Genomic DNA, 21,026 nt, shown 5'->3' with positions numbered 1-21,026 from the left:
ACACCACCTTAGGGGTGCCATGTACACCATTCTTGACCAGATACAGTGTAGGAAATGGGGCCATGATCCTCTGTACTACTTTTGGGATGACTAGCAACTTTAGGTGTGCTAATCCCCTGCCGCCTGTGCACTCACCGAGCACAAGGACTGCAGCTGTGGCTCACTTCATGACAGCCCTTGACAGAATGGAGAGGCTCATTTGCCCTTCCCGTTCCCCTTGCACATCTCTGCGACCTGCCACCATGTGGCTCTTGGAGGATTTTGAGGTTCTCCAGAAGCACTGGGTTATTAGGAAATATGGTAGCAGATATAATGCACCAGAGACAAGTGCAGTGTACTGCACATTAAAGAGAAAACATTAAACTACCCACAATAAATTCTGAATTATATGTAAACAGTCAAGAAACAGCTTTATGGTGGGTGTCATTGTGGGCAGTTGAATGAAGACAGCTGCTCAATATGCTACATAAGTCAAAAGAATGTTTAAGATGCTAGACTACATGAAGAAGACTCTGAGTGTTAATACAGAAATTATTGTTATTGCATTATATAGATCAGTGATACCACCACATTGTGGTTACTCAGTTATATTTTGGCACCACATCTCAAAAAGTACATTGCAGAAATCAAAAAGTACAGAGACAAAGAAGGACAATGAAAATTATATAGACTTCAGCACAAAGAGGTACATTCAAGGAGAGATTAAAAACAGTAGGACTATTTACAGATTCCACTCACTGAATCAGTGTGAGCTTTGTTTATATAAGAAGTGCAGGGCCTCAGGACCACAGTTTGGACAGGAGAATAGTGAAAAGGGATATCAGAGAAGTCTGTAAATTAATGGAGAAAATATTGTAGAAGACCCAATCGTGCAAATTCCCATAGGAGAAGAACAAGGAAGCACTCCTTGAAATTAAAAGGCAAAAACTGAAAACAAATAGAAGCAAATAGCATGTTCCTTACATAATGTGTAGGTAACCCAGAGAACTCTCTCCCACATATTATCCAGGCAAATAATTTAGTAAGATTAAAAAATATTAGACATTTACATAAATAATAGTTGTGTTAGATGGGATAAAATTTTAAGGGCTTTAAATTCTCATGCTTCAGGGCATGAGATGATAATCAGCTCGGGTCAGGAAGATATAACCACCTCCCCTCACGGCTATCTTATTGCACAATTAAGTGCATTTCCTCTGAAGCATCTGGCACTGGAGACCGGATACCAGACTAGATAGACCTCTATTGACATCCTGTAGACTATTTCCTGTGTTTCTAGACTGCACAATAAACAGCAAAAGGACCTTTTAAAGAAACAAATCCACTCAGATATATTTCTGGCAAAATCAATATATATTCAATATCAGAGTAAAATCTTTATGAAAATAGCAAAATAGTATAATTGTGTGTACAACAGATATATCATGCATCAAAAGAGTTTCTACTGTGCTCAAGGTTACTTAATAAGAATGCAGGCTTGTTCTAATTCTATATAAAATATTGGAATTGTCCTCTTATCTGGGGTGAATCTTATAAAATGTTTAAAATGGCTGTGGTTACGGGACTACATCCTCAGCTGGTGTAAATTGGCATAACTCTACGTACATAGATTTACACCAGATGAGAATCTGGCCTTTTAAGCATTAGCCACCAAGAACTAGTACATTAGGCCAACTCTTTCTTATAAGATTATTATATTGATTTTCTTTAAGATTTCTGGGGTTCCCATATTTCTCACTATACCAGCAATTAAGTATTAGAATAACAATGCTACATCTTCAGTACCGAGACCTCATTTAGCCTATGGGTCCAATATGGAAATAAATAAGTGTGTACAAATTAATACATGTCCCATCATGAATCTTTTGACTGGATTATTAGAAATTGAGTGCAGCTGTCAAATTCTACTCTTAATGGCTATTTACTTCTTGCAGTGATTGAGACCAGGCACAAAAGCTTAGTGTAGAACATTAAGTTAATGGTAAAGACAGGTGCATACAGTTTATAAAAATAGACATAGCCTTAGACTCAGATTTTATCAAATTCAAATCTTTTGGAATAATTTTGTACCATTGTTAATGACATTTTCTCAGTGAGGTGTCCTGATGATGTTGACTCATTGATCAGATACGAGAAGGATTTGTATAGTATGTTGATAAGCAATAAGATAACGTAAAACCTGTCTCTCTGAAAAAGCCTGGATCATAAAGCTTCAGAGTCTGTCTTCTGAATGTTAGAAGCCATTGAAAGTATTTGATAGCATGCAATCCATTTATTTTCTTGGCTAAACATGGTTTGTAAGTTATTTAAAAAGTTCATATACTGATGCTATTTTTCTATTCAATAAAAGACAGTGATGATATCATGTATATGATGATTTTTTCCCCTTTTATCACATAATCCAGCCCAAGATGACTATTTGCTTTTGTAACCCACACACCTCCTGGGTGTGGTGTTCTGTCCCATCTAGTAGCACTGAGACTACTTAGAGAGAGGGAGAGAGAGATTAATGAGCCTGCTCTACAACCTTAGCTAACAGCCATAGGGCTTTTAGCTCATGCAGTAGAGGCTATGCATTTAGCTTCTGAGGTCCCAGATTCAATCCTGTCTGCTGACAATGGGGGGTCTGTTGGTGTTACAAAAGATAGGACCTCTGGCACCAAATCCCAGGAGCATCTACTGTATGAGCTAAAAGCCACATGGCTGTTAGCTAAGGCTGTAGAGCAAACTCATTAATCTATCTCTCTCAAAGTGGTTTCGGTGCCACTAGAGGGGACAGAACACCACACCCAAGAGGTCTGTGGGTTCCACTTTGTTTTACTAATGCATACACAGCACAGAACACATTCCTTTACAGATAGGAGTCTGGAGTCTATAACAGGGCAGCCTTCCTCTTTCAGGGACAGTAGGGGCTTTGGGCCAGATAGTTCTGTTCCAAGGGATAGTCCCTTTAAGAACATATGTTTGGGACTGGTAGGATCTCCACACCTAGCTGGGAATGGGGCCAGCTGACTGAGTCACAAGACTGCCTTCTGGGAATATAAAGGCAGTTCCCCACTCAGTCAGTGGAGGACTGGAAATAGTGGTGTGGGTCGCCTTTGCTGTTGCCTCCTCATCATGTGGTAAAGTGAGTGTGATGGTGGGTCTAGCGATCTTGCAGCAGGGAGGATGTAGGCTCCTGAAGAATTCCCCTGCAGTGCCCACCCTCCAGCCCTGCCAGCCGGGGAAAGTTTTATATGTGGCACTGGAGTTAAGCTGTTTTGTTTTGAGAGGAACAAACCCACCCTGAAGGAAAAGGGACTGAAAGACTGCCACTGATATGTTGGCCAGTCAGTTACAGAGTGACCCGTGTTTCTTCATACCCCAACTGTACATCCATCAATATTCTCCTTAAATACATACCCTCACTTCCTTCTATCTTGGAAATGTTTGTTTAACTCTCAAATTACACCTATAATAGGCCAAATTTTTGTTCCATTTGAATTTTGCTGCCGAAGTCACTATAATCAGGATTTGGCTAGTTTATAGCTGGGACGGGCAGAAATGAGGCTAGGAGGAGCACCTAATTAATTACTGAGAATATTTGGGTTTGATGGGAAGCTGCAAGCCCTGTGCTGTAGGCAGCCAGTGAGAGTCCCTACAGTCAGGGCCGGCTCCAGACCCCAGCGCGCCAAGCAGGCGCGTGGGGCGGCATTGTCCTGGCAGGGCGGCATTTGGCTCCGGCGGATCTTCCGCAGTCATGCCTGCGGGAGGTCCACCGGAGCCCCGGGATGAGCGGACCTGCCGCAGGCATGACTGCGGAGGGTCCCCTCTTCCCGCGGCTCCGCTTGAGCTCCCGCAGGCATGACTGCGGCAGGTGCACGGGACTGTCCGCAGGCACTTCTGCCCCGGCCGCGGGACTGGGGAAGGGTGGTGTGAGCAGCGCGGCGCGCCGCCCTGCTTGGGGCGGCGGAATTTCTAGAGTCGCCCCTGCCTACAGTGGGGCCAAAAACACCTTACTACATAAAACTGGCAGAGCTGGCAACACTGTGTCCCACACACACTGTTGCTGAACAGAGGGGGTTCAAAAATCAAAAGACAGACCAAAAACCATAGTATAACCTTAAAAAAACACTTTTTTTTTTTTGGAGTCTGACGCACGGTTTTTGAGTGTTGGCAATACTGGGACAGTTGCAATTGCTGTGCACAAACGTGGTCTCTCTGGGCATGAAGGAGAATGGATGACAGAGCTCTCTGCAAGCTACTCAGCAGGAAAATAGGTGAAAGGGAGAAGAAGGTATGTGATTTATATTGGCCTAAAGTTTCCTCTGAGTTGTTGGGGATTTGAGAGGCTGACGAAGAGGCAAGTTATTCCTGGGTCAACACCTGTGACTGACCTGGTGACTTTTGAGGGGGTACTGGGTTTACAATGACGCCAGTGGTGCCGAGCCCACACTCAGAAGGGGCCCACATCGGTGCCCAGACCATGGCCCTGTCCCCTGCTCTGCCCTGAGGCCCTGCCCCTGCTCAGCCACTTCCCCTCCCCCACAAGGCCTCAACCCCTGCTCTGCCTCTTCCCCCGAGACCCCACCCCCACTCTGCCTCTTTCCCTGAGGCACCCCAGCCCGCCACTCACTCATCTCTGCCCCCTTCCCCCATCGCTCGCCTTTAAGTCAGGAAAAAAGTGACGGGGCCATGCCCTCCCCCTGTGCTGGCACCCCTGTTGCCAGGTGTCCGGCTTTCAACAAGAGTAACCGCAATCAGCCTCGCTGCCAGGAAGGCAGGAAGAGCAGCTGCAGCTCAGCTGGAGAGAGAGAGAACTGGCTCCCAAGGACCCAGCTCCTGAAGAAAGAGGTAGGTACTGGCTCTGCGCCACCCCAGAGGGAATCTGTCCCCAGCACCCCACAGTGCTCTTGCACCCAGTCCCTGCCTTGCTCTGGCCAGGGACCGACCCCACTCCACAACCCCACTGTGCTTGCCAACGGCCCCTGCCTCACTCCGGCCGGAGACTGACACCCCCCCTGCCCTGCTGCGCTTGCCTCCGGCCCCTGCCTCGCTCCAGCTATGGACCTTCACCGCCCCACTGTGTTTGCCCCCAGCCCTGCCTTGCTCTGGGGACTGACACCCCTCCACACACACCCCCTGCTGTGCTTGCCCCCAGCCCCTACCTCACTCCGGGGATTGACATGAGCAGCCCCCTGCTGGCCTAGCCCTGGGCTCCCACCCAGCTGTGCTCACTTCTGACTCACAGCCCCCTTCCAGCCCAGCCCAGCCCTGCCCCCCGCCCCCGAAATTAAGCAATAGTGAAGGCAAAAAACAAACAAACCCCAAAACAAAACAACCACCCTCTTCAGGGCAGTGAGAAGAGCATTAGACATGACTTTTCTCCTGTTGTTACTGGAAATTGTGCATTTTATTCTCTGTACAGATATTGAAATCTCAAGGATTTTGATTCTAATCATGCTCTGGTATAAATATATAGCTTTGTTTTATTATTTTACTGTTATGTAGAGTTTGTTGCCATGTCCAGAAGTCTTTGATTTTTGAATGCCAAAGAACTTAACCACTACTCTTCTTTATCAGATTAAGACGTTATTTTGTAACAAATGTAATTAAGATCCAGCTTTAGAAAGTGCCATGCACTGAGTGGTCAAAAATTGTGTGGGGTTAGGAAGGACCAAACTAGGCTGATTTATGGGGAAAAGTTTCATGCATGTTTATGCCTGCATTTCTTGGAAGTGGATCATTGGTCCACGTGATTAAGTTTTCTTGTTTGTCTGAAAGGAAATATATAGACGTGTCAAGCCAAATCATACAGTGATATAATTCACTTTGCTTAAATCCCGGAGGTGGGCAGGATCGAGCGATGGGAAAGGAGGAAGAGGGATAGGAGTGAGCAGCGGGGCCTCAGGGGAAGGGGAAGGGAGGGGGCAGGGAGAGGGTCTGGTATTCCTGCTGTAGTGTCCCATAGGCACCCACAAATGGTTAATCCATCCCTGTTTTGAGGTGAAAGCCAGTGGCACTGAGCACTACTACCCATAATCCTAGATAGGTGGCAGAGCCATGCTCACACACATAGGTGATGCTAGATCTTTCAAGCCTGTTGGTCTGGTCCAGTGCAGCAATGATTCACTCTCCAAAACACATGGCCAGGGTGCAGAGGGAGACAGAGGCTGCATGACTTTTACCTGAGTTCACTATCTATGATTCAATTCATATTGTATCCTTATAATAGTTTGATGCTACTGTACTTTGCAGCCCTAGCCCTAGTTTAGCTCTCTCAGTAAGAAGAGACCATCAAGGTTCACTTCTGAAATGAGAGTGTATCAATTAAATGTGGTCTAATTTAATTTGCTTGTTAGTGTCTCAGCTCCTCTTTAGGCTGAGAAACCAGCCTTTGGTGGTTGCTAGTGTGTGTCAAACCGAGCCTATTAGCTTGTTAACGCGGCTTGTCAAAATGCTCTCATGGTTTAAATGAGATGTTGAGGGAATGACAGCAAATAGCTAAATCAGATATTTGTACCTTCTAATGAAACGTATCAAATCTATGCACATAGCTCTCATGCACACCAATCAGGGAAAAGCTGATGCTGCCATTACTGCAAGTATGGAGGGTGAATTTTTAATTTAAGATTATTCTGACATTTTCATTTCTGTCTTATTCTTAGGAAGTTATTTTTGTGATTGCTTTTCCATTCCTGACTAATATGCCACTGATGTGACACACAGAGAATTTTTATTTTCCTGTCTATTTGAAATAAATTATCTACACTGTTTGCAAAGAATAAGCAGAGGGTTCTGTTTTTCAACCTCTTGATGGTTTGGGGTTTTTTTTGCAAGCTTACATTGCTAGCATAAGCAAGTAATAGTGAAGTAAAGTTTATTCCCTGAACACGTGTGTTTGTGTGGGATGAGTATTCTAATTGAGATCTTTCATTGGGAAACAAGCCAACAGACGATTTTGTCTGTTCAAGTGCAGTTCAGCTCTATAAAAAGGGCACTTTCTTACTCAACAGACCTGCCTGCTAAGTGTATTCAGTGTCATAGCTGATGACTTTAGTGACAAAAATACAGTTACTATCTTTTACTCCTGTTAGCCCTGCAGAGCCAACACAGCTATGGGAATGTGACCAGGATGTCTGTTTCACTGCATTGGGGTGGTGACGCCACACATTCCAAGCAACTTGCTCCAGAAGGTATTGTGCTTTAGGGATAAAATATGCTTCCTTGTGATCCCCATACATTGCTGTTATTTCAGGGGATACTGGCAAGCGCAGAGGCACTGCTGCATAATCAACACCCTTCTACACAGAGGCCATTCTCCATCATACTCACTGGTACAGCAAAAGATGTTAAAGGCGCCATTAGTAAATCATCACCTCCCTCAAGAGACCACTGCTTGCCCTAACAGTCTGCTTCACAGAGGTGTCACTGTATTTCCCCACAGCATGGATATGGGAAACAAATACACCTATACATGTCTTTAAAAATCCCAAGAATATGATTGGCCAAAGGTTTTGCCAGTTTGACAATTTAAAAAATTGTTCTTACCAATACTTAATGTAATATTGGGCCAGATCCTTTCCTCAGACACATTTGTGCAGTCCCACTGGAGTGACAGAGTGGACTTTGGAGTTTAGGAGTTTTGCTTGGGCATTAACTCTTAGTCAGTGAGAGGGGATGGATTTTCAAGAGCATGCTTCATACCTTTGAGGAATGATAGATCATCATTATTTCCCCTCTGGGCCTTTCCCCTACACCATCTCTGCACATTGTTTATCTTTTCTGCTGAGCCTTTTTACTTTTCTCAGCATACTTCTTTCCTGACTGACTCAGACTTTCATCATATGCTAGTGCCACTGTGACAATTCAAACCTACTTATTGCTGATGAAAAATAAATGGAAGTGGCTTCATTCATTCTCATGGCCATCATTTTGGTTCAGCATGTCAGAAACCCCATTCAGACAGAAGGCCTTGGGTATGTAGAATGATGGATATTTATGGATATTCATGGAAATTTGCCACTTAGCATGCATTTTCTTAATTCCGTGGCACTTCTACTTTTCTCCCCCATATGCAGCTGATGTAACCCTTACAAGTTAATTATCTGAGGTGCAGCAGCAAAATGAGTTTTCATACCTTCCTGTACCACAGTATGCTTCTTCAAGATTAAAATGTCTGATTGAAACTGAGATGATTGTAGGTTCTGTTCTTCCTGATTGTGGTACACAAGGGTTCTCCGAGACTTTTAAATGGAATTTGTAATGAGACACAGAAACAGTACTTAACTTGTGAAAAAATTACCGCATCTCTCTCTCTCTCTTTCACTTGCAATTAACTTGAATATATTTTGTTACTAGAGAAAGTAACACACAGTAGATCCGAGAGCTAATGCCAAGTGATATTGAATCATAACATCTTCATCCTTGGCCTATTTTTAGCTAGAACAAGACCTATCTATCTTCTGAGTTGTGGGATTCTTCAGATGAAGTTTTGTGTGCATTGCCTGCATTACAGGATCCAGTCCTACAAGGTGCTATGTGCCTCCTGAAAAGTGCTGAACACCTTCACTCCCATTCTCTTTTATTGAGAGAGGGGTGCTCAGCAAAGGATGGGGCCCTATACTTCATCCCAAGAACATCCAAAAGACACTGCTGCACATTGCCTCTGAATGCAGATTTGATATCTTGACATGGAGCCAGCAAATGACAGGTGTGCACTGCATGAGCAGTTGAGAGAAAATGATGAACATTCTAAGCGACATCAACATTTCCAGAGCCACTTGGGGCTGTGGTTTAAGCTTCATATCGTTCAAAAGTTCTAGGCATAAGTTTTAAAATTATACCGAGGCAAACAATTCTGCCTGGTGACTATGAAGAAACAGATCTGTAATTACTAATGTTGAGAGTAAAATCCAAAGTGGCTTGCTAAATCAAAACCCTCGGGGAAGAAGAGTTGTCCAAACTCACCCTGGTGCAACTCCATTGAAATAAGTGCAGTTATATGGCAACAGTAAGTAACATAATTATCTGTAGGGCTTCACTATGCCCTCCTCCCCTCCCCGAGTGGGCTCTCTGTGAAAAGCTTGGCTGTTGGACTGCATTTGCTAGTGCTGCCAGTTCATTTGCCTACTTTTTCCAAACACTCTAGAGATATTATTCACACTGTGAAGTGATGATCTGTAACACTGCCAAGGACAATGAGACCTAGAGTGGTAATCTCTGTAACACCCAGTCATATTCACTATAGCTGCCTAGCAGCTGCTTCCATTCATACAACCTAATTTACCTAGAATTCTGCAAGCCCTATTGAGGAGAATAGGTTTAACCTGCTTATTTGAGTCAATTCTTCCCGTGCTTCTGTACTGCTCCACCTTTACATTGCATTTCCCCACCACCACCATTTTATCTGTGAATAGTGAAGCTGAATGCAGGTTAAATTGAACAAGTGGAACTTTATTAAACCCTGTGGGCTACTCTCTCCATGTGGCTGAGTTGCTTCCAGCCTAATTCCACCAGTTCTCTTTTTCTCTGGTGTCTCTTCAATAACATTCCTCCAGGGAATGTGGTCCCTCTAAGTTCACTTCCAATGATCATGATACATCTTCCCTGTTTTACAAAGATTTTAATATAAACATTAGAAGCAAATAATAGATGCCTAGGCCCCCACCCCGTTTCCCTTCAGCGAGAGGCTGCTAGCACATAGCTGATTTGGAGTTTCATCTTTACCACAGACTTGGCTGGTTATACAATCTTGGAGGTAACTTGGTCTCCAACAGTCAACCACACCAGAAGTGATCTATCATGTTTCTCTGTCATCTGTTTTAAAGTCTAGCAAATGATCTCTCTGTGGAGTCTCTGTGAGGTTGACCTCTGGATGGTTCTCTGTCTCTCCATTCTGTGATGATCCCTGTAGTGCCTGCTTTCACTGATTGTTGGCCATCTCCTCTCAGTGGTGTCCACATCCTCTGGGCCATCCCTAGAGATTGGGGTGCCCTACACAGCCCCCCTGCAGGGGGGTCAGCCCCAGGCCGCCAGGGGGTCTGTGTCCTAGGCCTCTGCAGAGGGTGGGGGGTGTCCCAGGCCTCTGGGGTGGGAGCTGTATCCAAGGGCTTTGGGAGCCAGGAACAGCCAATGCAGGAAGGCAGCAGGGGTTGGGCCTGCCCCCACACTCACGGGGTGGTGGGAAATGGAATAACCCAGCCCAGCCTGCTCCGCTCTGCTCCCCCACTCCCAGGCTTGGGGGTAAGGGGGGAACCGCCCCCCAGCACTCACTGGCAGCACGGCTGGGAGCCGGCACAGCGGAGCAGGCTGGGGCCGGGTAGCTCCACTTCCCGCCGCTCGGTGAGTGCAGGGCGGGCCCGACCCCAAGCCCTGCTGCAGTCCCCCGGGACGCATAGCTATGGGGACAGGGTTAGGAGGGTGGGGGCAGGGCTGGAGTAGGGACAGGAAGAGGTGGGGTGGAGCAGGGGAGGGGGCCGAAGGGAAGGGGTGGGGAAGGGCGGAGGTAGCTTTCCTACGCTCTGCTGTGCGCAGCCCACGAGGGGCCGGCTCAGCGATCCGGGGGATCGGGCTGGATGCAGCACGCAGCTGCATAGGGCACCAAGAAATCTGGAGCAATTTGGTGCCCCAAATTTCCTGGTGCCCTATGCAGCTGCGTAGTTTGCGTATGGGTAGGGATGGCCCTGCACATTCTTCTGACTGCAACAGATCTCACCTCATTCATATTAGCAGCCAGGTTTGTGTGAAGATGGAATGTCTCCATTAACTGGGCTCCATTGCTGGACTAGGTTTGTGTCTGCAAAATCCAGGACTCTGAGTGGCTTCAGACTGACTTCCATGGCTCATGCTGCCAGCTACTGCATTGCAGAGAACTCGGAGCTCACATGCTTCCAACATGTTTCATTTGCAAAGAGTGAAACTGAATGCAGTTAAGTTGAAAAAGTGGAACTTTATCAAACCCTGTGCACTGCTCTGTCCTTTTGGCTGAGTTGCCTTCAGCCTAACTCTACCAGTTGTTTTCTTGGTGTCCCTTAAGTAACAGTCTCTCTGGGGTACATGGGGGTGGGGTGGGGGGCTGACTCCAATTCCACTAATCAAGATACAACCCCTGTAAATTTCCTGAGGTGGATAACTGAATGCTAGAAGGGAGAACCATGGCACTTCACTGCAGGGGGTCTGTTTAGGGCATCACAATCTCTAGGGATGGCCCAGAGGATGTGGACACCACTGAGAGGAGATGGCCAACAATCAGTGAAAGCAGGCACTTCAGGGATCATCACAGCAATTGATGCTGTTTATATGAAAATCTAGGAAATGAGCTTACATGAAGGTCCTTAGTAAATGCTGACAGCCCACGCTGTTAGCAGGGATAGCAGTGTAGACTCCTCAGGGAAGGCAGGGGGAGAACTTTGCCTACCAGTTCTGACACCGATACAGTATGATTTTTATCCACTGTTGCATATTAGCTCTGAGCAAATCTTAACATGTCAGTTTCGTCTACCCGCTTCCAAATATATCACCAGTCTCCACTGCTATGTAGTTCTCCTCCAGAACGTCAGAATCATTTACCTCTTAAGAACATGGTTGTGGACCAGTTTTACAGTAAAAATATTTTAAACTACTTACTCTCACTGTGTCTTCTGCTGCAGATAAAAAGGAGCAGGGTAGGTGTATCTCTAGCAAGCCCTCAGCTATTTTTGTCATTTAACAGTAAGTCCTGTAACCTAGAACTTCATGGTTGTCACTACGCAGCACATCATGATCACTTGGATCTTCAAAGTGACATCAGGAGTAGAAACTGGATGATCCTGCACTCCAAAAGCACTAGTCCCTACCGCTTGAGCTAAAGATAATTCTCAGTTTTAGGAGTAAGGCCCAAAGTTGACCATTTCTAATTCAAGCCAGTAGAGGGCAGTGATAAACATACATACTTTCACTTACATTGTTCATTACATGTTTTCATTTATACGTCTCATAAAACTTGAAATCATATTTGGCCATTAAATATCAAGTTCAATATACTTATTACACCCATAGGATTTCCACTGGATCAGAACTAGTACTAATGTTCCACTAACTCTTGTCTGAAAGCTCTACTTGCCTGGATACATGCCACTCACTATACAAAATGTACAGTTATTTGAAACTGTGCCCTATCTTACATGTGAATTTTGTTAACATGATTTTGATGGTAATAAAATTTCCACAATTTTAATGTTATACTGCAAGGCCACAGGATAATCTGAAGTTATACAATTTAGCAAGAATCAAAGAAAGCTTAGAACTAACTAAGAACTAACATTCTGCGAGTAGTTGCCCTGTGTAGCAAAGGTTGCAAATAAATTTCCCCATTGTCAATAAATCAACTTTTCAGATAAATCTCTTGAAAATGTTGGCCTTAACCTTTCTATGCTTCAGTTTTTCTTTCAATAAAATACTTATGAAAACTAACCCATGTTAGTGAAGATCATTGACATCGTTAGATAAAATGTGCTACATACTTAACTGCCAAAGCATTAACTATTACTCCTTCCATTCCAGAGTGCCTTGGTCTCAAATTTGGCACATATCTTGGAATCACCAAACTGCTCACTCTAATAAGAAAAGAGAAACTGGAGCAAAATCAGCTCTGCTGTAAGCACATGTAACTCTGACCATGGCCCTTTGTTAGCCTTCACATATATCCTACATAGAGGTCAGAGCTGGAGTTCAGACACTACTTTTCAGACTTGGAGAAATAAAGGTCATGTCTACAGTAGCAAATTTAACAGTGTTATAACAACATCAGTGGGGTTGTACCACCCCACATCCATTATGTCAATGTGCTGCACCAATGTACAGCAGGATTTACACCAGTGCAGTTTGCCCTGGGTCTACATTAGTGGCTGGTAGTTACAAGGCTACACATTTCTTTAATGTGGTCAGGGTTACAGTGTTATGTAGTGCCACATACTGTGGCAGCTTTGCCATTCCATGTCTGTGCTGAACACAAAACAACATGCAATTTGCTGCTATAGTTCTTAATAAAATGGATCTCGCAGACCTGCTGTAGAGCTTCCAGCACAGTAGGCTCACTTCGTGCTTATCATAGACTATCAAGATAACTTGCAATTTAAGTTCTTCATGTATAACAGCTGCACCTCTCCATGATAAGCCTCTGAAACCTCATCAGTCTCAAGTGGCTCTGCTGATTATTTTCTCATCAAAAAAAGAACTAGAGTCCAAGGAAAAGGAAAACTACAATGGTGCTTTGAGACTTTGGAGAGCAGCCTGGCTCTGGCAATTACAAAATTGGAACCTTAAAAAAAAAAAAGAGAGACTAATTCCATCTCTCATTAAACCACTGATTTGTATTCCCTGTTCCTCAGACAAACACTTCAGAAGGAAACTGTTAGTTTGAAGATAGATCATAAATTGTACAGTTTCCCTTTTCCTATTGTCAGGATACCAAATGAGCTGTCTATATAGTGTATCACCATATATTTGAAGAGCACCTATTAGCTGAAATTTTGTGTGACTCACTGTCCAGGCTAAGCTATAGCTCAACACCCCATACCTGAGGCAGGGAGTATGGGCTTACATTTTATTGAACAATAGCCTCCCTCAGTGATGTCACTTGGCAGCACTCTCTCCAACAAACTGTGGCAAAATAGCTACAATCCTGTCTGGTTCAATTAGGTTTTGTTCCAATGAATAGACGACATCCATTCTCCCTTCTCTTTCATTTGTTCGGCTCCTCCACCGGTTGTGGCAATATTTCATAATGGATTGGGAAAGGAGGATTCTCCAGTACTTGGATTTAATAAAGACTGCCTGGACTGACTATTATAAACGGGCAACATTTTTTCCAGCCCAAACAGGTGCAGATTTATACTGCAAAAGCACCATTAATGAACCTACATGATCTGGTAGTTCTGACCATCTCACTCCTTCTTTGAATCCCTCCACTGGCTCTCCCTTTTTCCACCGTTTTTTAAGATTCTTGCAGTCACCTTTATGGTCCATCAGAATGCTGCCTCCATAGGTAGGGATGCTGCTGCAACCCTTGGCTTGAAGTGGTTTCCATCATACACAGGGTTTACAGTTTGGTTCAATGGCTCTCAGTCACCCTCACTCTACAAATTGTTCCAGAACCCTTGTCTGCCTCCCTGTTTATCTGCTCTTGTATCTTATCATATCCCCCTCTGCTAGTGAGGCCAGTCTTGATTGTCCATTTGTCCACATCCCTCCTGATGAACGGAATGCTTTCCCTGAACTAGTCATAAAGCCACTACCCTGTCCTCCTCCTTGTCTCTCCTCAAAACCAACCCTTGGCATGATAACTATAGTCAATTGCTAATTGGTAAATGGAAGGTGGGTCATAGCAATTACTGATATAAGTTACTTTTTGTTTATATCTTACTGGGTTTTTTTAAAGTTGAATAACTTCAAACACTTTAATTTGCACATAGCTAATCCGTGTAACTACATGTTCCAACTGTTGTTACCTTCATACTCCCTCCCCAATGCCCTCTATTTATTGTGTCTTAGCTTAAATGTACTATAAGACCTCTGGGGCAAGAATAATTTATTAATATATATGTACAGTCACTAGCTAGAGGCCCAGATCCTGATTGGGCAGGCTCGGGACTAGATCATTATAAAATTATTATCTATATTGCTAAAGTGTGCACAATCTACCCACTTGAAAATTAGGAACATGGCTCCTCTGTCCAACTGAAAGAACATTAACAATGAGGGAAACTCATGTTCTTCACTAGGTCTTTATACAGACTCACAATACAACCTATGTCTGTTTCATTGTCTTAATCCTCCAACTCTAAAACGAAGTCCTTCTTGGTTTACTTTTGCATATCAGTCTGTTGATTTCAGTGGGCCTTCTTCCAGGGTATAAAGAGGAGAGTGGGGTTTAGTTCTGAGGTTGATTACTCAGGCTTTGCTGAGGTAATATTCCAGGGGAGTTTGGTCTGGGTAAAGACTGAGTAAAAACTGAATAAGAATTTCAGGTTTTATCCTAGTGTGAGTTGAAATTCCTTTTCAGGAGCTAGATTGATCAACTCTGGAGTCAAACTAATTCTCCATAATGCTTGTTGGCCAAACCATGGGAAATAAAGCAGAATGTGAGTAAAGTGCATGAAAATAGCTCAGGGCTGAGGAACAGAATCCTCATGTCTAAAAAGCCAGGGTGTCCCCACAGTTAAGCCACCACTACTAAAGGTCATGGAGATGAATAGAAGATGAAATCTGATGTTCCCTTACTTTCCCAACGCTGTCCATGAATACACCGTCCAGGTCTCAGTCAGCCTATCTTCCTCTCTCCAAAGGAGAGGGTGGAAGTTCCATTTCTTAGCCATTTAAACCTAGTCTGGGAAAACACTAGAAGATATTATAGAGAACAATCATGAACTGGGTGACCCAGCAGGTCTTTTCCACCACTGAATTCAAGACAGGGACATTGTGTGAGACAGTATCTAGACATTGCCTAACTTTGCACATTAGCACCGGCAAAACTCCATTCTGCATTCCACACCAAACCAAAAAAGCAACGCAATCAACCTTTGGGGCTGGTACTCTCTCCTGTTTTCTCTTAGAAAGTCAACATGTGACAGATCCAGCTCAAGCAACAGCATAAATAATGTGGCCCCCATTGGTTGTCCATTCCATCCTGTAAGCTCTATGGGTACTCTGAAGCACTGCTAAGGAATGAACTTCATACTGAATAAGAGTTAGCTCTTAAGTTTGTCAGACTTTGTAATCTCTCTACATTGTTCTTAGCCCAGTCATTGAAAGATGGGCTAAAGCAGATTTACCACCTGTTTTTCTAGTCAAGATAGTAGTGAGGTAATGCTTAGAGGACTGGAATCCAATTCTGGGTTCTATTCCCAGTTCTACCACTGTGAGGATGTCTACACAATATTTTGGTGTAAGCCTCCCAGCCTGGGTTGACAGACTCATGCTAGCTCTCTAAAAATAGCTGGATAGACAGCATTTTGAAATTGTGATGTGGGTTCTTAAGCCCACCCCCTTCTTTAGGCTTGAGAGCCTGAGCCCACAACTTCAAAGTGCTGTCTAGTCAGCATTTTTAGACCACTAGCACAAAGCCCACTAGTCTGAGTCTGTCATCCCCGGGCTGGGAAGCTCGCTTCAAAATGCTGTGTAGACATACCCTGAGTGGCTGTTAAACCTATTGGCATTTCAGTCTCCTGTTGGGGATAATACCTCACAACTTTGTTTAAGTAATATTTGTAAAGTGCCTTTGAGATCCTCATATCAATATAAAGAGTGATATAAAAATGCAAAAGTTTCATTGCCACCTGCCCTGACCACTGGTAACTTTTGCCCCAAATTCTATATTACTCAATTCTAACAAACTTCTCAAGACTGCAAGTCTCTCCTGGGTTTGTCAATAGCATTTTTAGTTAATATTATAATGTTTGTCCAAAGGAGAGTTAATTCCTCTGAACTGACATTAGAAATGTCAAATCTTGAAAATGAAGAAGTTATAGAAGGAGACAATGGAGAGTTAATCACTTTAGAAATACAATTTAGTTTCTCCCCAAAAAGTATCTGGGACTTTAATTATAATGCCATAGGAAAATGGACCATTCATCTGATCCAATATTGCAATTCCCATCTAGACTCATGTCTTAAAGTAGCCAGTACCAGATGTTTCAGAAGAAAGTGCAAAAATTCCATTAATGGACAATTATGAAATAACCAGCTGACAGGGGTAGTGTTTCTTAACCCCTCTCAGATAAAGCCTGGCTTATGTCCAGAAACAAGAGGATTTATACTGCTGATATATTTTTATCCTATCTAATGTAACTTTATGTGTCCATTCTTTTTTAACCCTGTGACGTTAAGCTCTTAGTCCTAAAGGTATATTATGGCAGTGAGTTCCACAGGTTGTTTCTGATTGCTGTAACATTTTAAACACCTGTGCAATGTGAATAAATTACTATGGTGCAAGGCAGTGGAGAATTAGGCCCATAACATCAGAAATGTGCTCAATTTTGTATTTGCTGATGTTCAAAGCTACCTGCTGATTAATACCTCTGCAATTTCTGTACACCTTTCCCATGTGCTCCAGTAACTCTAGGTCGGATGAATGGCCAATGTCTCCTGCAAGATCTGAACACAATGGTCAAAGTGGAGCATTCCAGTCACAGAGGCACAGATGAAACAGGCTACTCCTTTACTGTACAGACAATGCATCAGTGTACCGGTTAGTTCAAATCACCCTATAGAATTATCCGATTAGTTATGAACAATTGTCTAATTGCTGATTGAAAGAGCACTGCACTCAGTCTCTTCAGTCATGCAGATCTTCAATACCCCAGCTCTGGACCTTAGCTTGACTCTCCTGGCTAGTGTCCCCAAACAGACATGATACAACTGTTCAGTTTAACAGGTCTTCCCCTGAATAAGTGACCTTAGTTTCCATTCAGGCCATTCCATCAGGGACTGGGCTTTGGCCAGACCCCTTGCAGCACTAGCAGAGGGGCTATTGCATGGCATCTGTTGGGACAGTGGTTCTCAACCTGAGGTCTGAGGCCCCCTGGGGGGCCACGAGCAGGTTTCAGGGGGACCACCAACCAGGGCCAGCATAAGACTCGCTGGGGCCCAGGGCAGAAACCCAAAGCCTTGCCGCATGGGATTGAAGCCCAGGCCCTGAGCCCTGCCACCGGGGCTGAAGCTGAAGCCAAAGCCTGAGCAATGTAGCTTCATGGGGGCTCCTGTGGCATGAGGTCCCAGGCAATTGCCATGCTTGCTATGCCCTACCACCAGCCCTGGCTTTTATACACAGAAAACCAGTTATTGTGGCACAGGTGGGCCGCAGATTTTTTATAGCATGTTGCGGGGGGCCTCAGAAAGAAAAAGGTTGAGAACCCCTGTGTTGGGAGAATCTTCTGGAGGTCAATGCCATGTGCATCTTTACTGCTCTTCCCCCAACCTCTGACGCTCCTGTGGCATTATAACTCCAGTAGGAACTGTGCTTGCACAGGGTCCCCAGTTGCAGATGTCCCTGAATCTTTCTTTAGGGGGGAGGGGCTTCACAGCACAGATGGGGGAAAACTGGGTCAGTAATAGCATGCTGGCTGATTTCCCTACAGATGTGGAGCAGGGACAATGACATGGAGAGAGCCCGTCCCCTCCATTCTCTGAACACACTGAGAGGCTTCCACAAGGTCAGGAGGTAAAGGAGGATAATACAAAGGAGACACTTCCCACTTTCATGCTGCCTTCCTCAGGATCCATCGAGTTTGGTCTCCCTCCCCAACTGATGTGGAAGGGGTGATCTGTCTCTAAGAGTGAATGAGTGGCTAGTGTTTGATACATCTGATGGGTGCGGTATAGGAACCTAAACAGAACAGAAACTGGATTGGGAAGTGTCCATTTCCAGTACCACAACATTCAATTTAAACGGGTATTTGCTTATCTTTGCTGTGTCTTAGTAAATACCTGCCTTCTCTGCTCATTAACTCTGAAGGAGAAGGGAGGGCTAGACAATACTGTGGCAAAAAAGCCTGCCGTACAGCTGCTATTAGTGGAGCTGCACTGGTGGTGAATTTCAGCAAAGCAGCTTGCTAGGGTAGACAAGGCCATGGTGCGGGAGGTTTTGCAAACCTAGTTCAACAACTACAGTTAGGGTGACCAGATGTCCTGATAAAATCGGGACTGTCCCTATATTTAACCCTTTGTCCCACGTCCCGATCAGTGTACGATCGGGATGCCATTTGTTCCAATATTCGGGTAAGGAGGCAAGCGGGAGGGAGGCGCTGACCCCATGGGTGCTCCGGGGCTGGAGCACCCATGGGAAAAAATTGCAGCCAAGCTCCCCACTCCTCGCCTCCTTCTAACCCCTTCCCCTCAGCGCACCGCATCCCTGCTCCTCCCCCGCTCCAACTCCCTGCCTAACAGCTGTTTGGCGGCGCTTAGCACTTTCCAGGAGGGAGTGGGGAGGAGTGGGGATGTGGCATGCTCAGGGGAGGAGGTGGAGAAGAGTCAGGGCAGGAGCTGGGACTTGGGGGAAGGGGGTGGAATGGGGGACTGAGGGCGGTGCAGAGGTGGAGGTAGACGAGCACCCACCCGGCAGAGGGGAAGTCGGCTTCAGAGGGGTGAGTGGCAGGCGAGGGGGTGAAGAGGCAAGTGGTGAGTGGGTGAGAAGGCAAGCATGGGTGGGGAACTGAGGAGAGACGCAGCAAACCAGCGGCAGGCTGGGGGATGAGGAAGGGTGTGGTGAGGGGACCAAGCGGGGAGGGGGCAAGACCTGGGGAAGAGTGGGGGTGGAGCCTGGGAGGAGCGGGGGTGGACTGTGGACAGGGCTGATGGCACCCCAATGTGTCCCGATATTTTAGTGTGGTGATCTGATCACCCTAACTACAGTAGTTAAATGTTCAAACATTTCCCCCCTGAACTTTAAACTCATGCATTTTTCTCAAGAAAGGCTAAAGACAGCCCATGCTTTTCTAGCTAAAGGAAAGCCTTTCTTATAAAGAGCCCCCTACGAGGCTGCCACAAGGTAATGACCTATATTACTTGCCTTTACTTTTCATGCCTCTCTACCCCTCTAGTCTCTTCTTTCACATTAACAGTATTTTTCACTTTCTCTTCAATCTGCTCCATTTTTCAATTTATACTTCCATTGGATCATTGTCACAGATCTCTTATGTGGGACACAAACTTACTAAAGTTCAGATCTCCATATGGTACATGTATGACCCCTATCTCCGTAAGGTCTGAGCACCCCACCGTCTTTAATGTAGCTATCATCACAACACCCCTGTGAGGTAGGGAAGTGCTATTATCCCCATTTTACAGATATGGAACTGAGGCACAGAGACTAACAGACTTCTCTGTTATCACACAGGAAAGCTGTGGTGCAGCAGGAACTTGAATGCAGGTCTTCCAAATTCTAAGCCCTACCCACTGGACCATCCTCCTTCTCATCACATATGATATTCAAGTTGGTTCAAAATAAGGCACTGGAGTTTGCCCATCCCTACTTTCCAAAGCCATAGCAGAGAGCCACTTTCACATCTGATAAGCAAACTGCCAATAAAGTTAGGCAGAAGCCTGCATCTGTCATGCACAGATTTTGCAAAATTCTCACTCCCCAGAGCTATTTAAAGGCAAGTCCACAGATAAAATAAGACAAATCTTCCAAAAGGTTAACACAGATATTCAGAGAGAAAAGAGCAATGTGTTTTGTCTCAGCATTGCAGTCTCTATTACAAACAATAACTGTCTAACTTTGATGAAAAGTTTGGTCCAATAAAAGATATTACATCCTCTGCCATTTCTCTCTCATATCGTGGGATCAACATGGCTACAGCAACACTACAAATAACTTTTATGAACTCTGACTAACTTATTAATCACTCCATCATTATTTTCTTCTCTATACATTGGTCATTTCATTGCTCTGCCTGTAATAAGCTGAATTAACATCCTTTGTTTGAGGGATGATTTTATTACTTTAAAACAGTCCTTTAAGCATTGTCCCATCAAACTTCCACCTCAGCTCACTGAGAGGAGCTGATGGATTTAAAATGAATAATGTGATAAGTGTGAAAGCTGCCATCTTCAAAGATGGATGGAACCAGGGGCTCTATCTTCAGCAATCAGAGTTGTAAACATAGTGGTGTTATCTCACAAGGGGGCAGGAAGAGTTTGAATTTGATTTTGGTCTGTGGGTGTTTCACAGTCCATCTGCTTTGCAATCAAGTTTGTCCTTTCTATGGCAGCCATGAACATAATATGTGAGAGGTAGGGAGAAGGCTGGATTTCCAATTAGGCATGGTAGGCACATGCCTAGGGGCACCGGCATTCTAGGAGCACCTTACCTGCCTAAAACTGTGTGCAACACAAAGGTCAGCTGTAGACAGGGGGGCACTGAAGATGCTGTGTAAGGTGTAAATCCGGCCCTGGGTAGGGAAGCATTACCTTCCCCTTTTAAAAGTGGACGGCTGAGGTTCAGCAAGAGGTGAGTGAGTTGCCCACAGTTACATAGAATGACTGTGGCAGTCAGGAACAGAAGCCAC

General features: G+C 44.8%; 1 long non-coding RNA gene across 1 annotated transcript; it reads left to right on the top strand.

Annotated features, from left to right (window-relative positions):
• Positions 1-7,074: 7,074 nt before the first annotated feature.
• On the top strand, positions 7,075-18,188 carry LOC123368637. Its single transcript, XR_006578845.1, has 3 exons — positions 7,075-7,175; positions 17,072-17,206; positions 18,096-18,188. It is a non-coding gene; the product is annotated as an uncharacterized LOC123368637 (long non-coding RNA).
• Positions 18,189-21,026: the final 2,838 nt, after the last annotated feature.

This window comes from Mauremys mutica, chromosome 4, assembly GCF_020497125.1.
Source record: "Mauremys mutica isolate MM-2020 ecotype Southern chromosome 4, ASM2049712v1, whole genome shotgun sequence".
In the NCBI taxonomy this organism is placed as follows: Eukaryota; Metazoa; Chordata; order Testudines; family Geoemydidae; genus Mauremys; species Mauremys mutica.
The sequence above is the reverse complement of the archived record's forward strand: the minus strand, read 5'-3'. Positions and strand labels throughout refer to the sequence as shown.